The 1622-nt window shown below is 33.7% G+C and overlaps 1 protein-coding gene across 2 annotated transcripts in view; it reads right to left on the bottom strand.

The window, feature by feature from the left end:
* LOC109851217 (phospholipid-transporting ATPase 3) overlaps positions 1-1622 on the bottom strand; it is a 41885-nt gene that overhangs the window by 24632 nt on the left and 15631 nt on the right. The gene's annotated exons all lie outside the window — the stretch shown is intronic.

Raw genomic sequence — 1622 nt, 5'->3', positions numbered from 1 at the left:
TATTCTCCTCTAAGGAGAAGAAGTATCTCCTACTTCTACATTGTTAACCGTTAGATTGGACATTTAACGACCACAATTGACAAAAAGACAATGTAGCAAATCTGATCAAATAAAGTAACAAAGGGTTATACAATCATTTAAGCTAATCTTCCATAAAAAAATCAGATCTAAAAATATGTTGTGCTACGTTTCCATTTATTCACATCATCTTTAATGAACCTTCATCATCATTTCTATTGCTTTTTCTACCGCTTGATGTCTTCTGCGTATTGTATCCACCTAAACATTGAACCTATGGAACTTTTAATGAAAATCTATCCACAATTTTTTTTTAATGTGAACCATTGGGTGATTGTAATATGTCTGATTGGACTATTCTAACTATTCTACTTAAACCTACAAGTTCTAGAAAAAAAAAAGATACGACTGAAAATAGATCTGTTCCTTCTCAAATTATAGATGCTTTTGGAATTATCATGCCATGTCTTGCAAAAATAATGGTGTTTGCTGCAAGAACAAATGAAGGAAATTCATGAGTTTCTTTTGAGCAGTGCAAAGAGAGAAGCAAAAGGACGAAGATATAAAAAATAAAAGGAAAAAATTAAACATAATTGACTAACTGTATTGTAGAATGTCGGGGATGTTCAAAATCTCTGATTTGCCCCTCTATGAATAAATTGTTACGCCTCTTTCCTAAGATGTCTTTCTTAATTCATATAGTCACTCTGTGTGTGTGTGGACATTTTTAAACCATAGAGCAGCAGGTTTTAGCTGGATTTGGAACATCTTATGATGAAGTTCTAAGCAACTTCGTATTCAACAACCTCCATTTTGTGGCATTTGGCTCATATGGATAAGGAAAACAATTAAAATTAACTTCAGCATATGATGGACATGTCACGGATTTTAAACCATAGAGCAGCAGGTTTTGGCTGGATCCGGAACATCTTATTATGCAGTTCTAAGCAACTTCTTATTTAACAACCTCCATTTTGTGCTTGTATGGATAAGGAAAACAATTGAAATTAACTTCAGCATAGAATGGACATGTCATGGATTAAGATGCACCGAGTGAATTTCAATTGGATCCTCGACTGTCGGACTTTGATGGAAAGGAGTGGTTATACCCTGAAAAAAACCAACTCCCTCCAAATCCATTCCCCCCACCCCTTAGCCCTTGTGAAATACAAAGGAAAAGGAAAAACAAAACAAAGGAGCCAATTATACATAGATGCTCAGATGCATACCTATAGAGTTCTCATATCTAAACAGTATCACAAATGGTTTAGTGCTATGTTTAGTTGCTTTAGAAAATATAGATTTACTTGCACCTGAGTCATACAGTAATAACTTATAACGAATATGGAACTAGGTTTACCGCTTGAGTTCTAGCTTATAATGATTATTGAACTAATTTTACCAGTACTGATTCTTATCTGCTGAAAAGTGGGGTACAGATTCAACAATATCAAAATGCAATCCAGATCTTAAACTACATCCCTAAAATACTGTAAAAACTCCAAAAAATGGAATAGACATGGCAACAAATCATATGCAAATCTATGTACAAAATTTAATGAAAATGAAATGAGTTAAGACCTCGCCAGAAATAAATAGAAGAG

This window comes from Asparagus officinalis, chromosome 8 (assembly GCF_001876935.1).
Source record: "Asparagus officinalis chromosome 8, Aspof.V1, whole genome shotgun sequence".
NCBI classification, from domain to species: domain Eukaryota; kingdom Viridiplantae; phylum Streptophyta; class Magnoliopsida; order Asparagales; family Asparagaceae; genus Asparagus; species Asparagus officinalis.
This window is presented reverse-complemented; position numbering and strand designations above follow the sequence as displayed.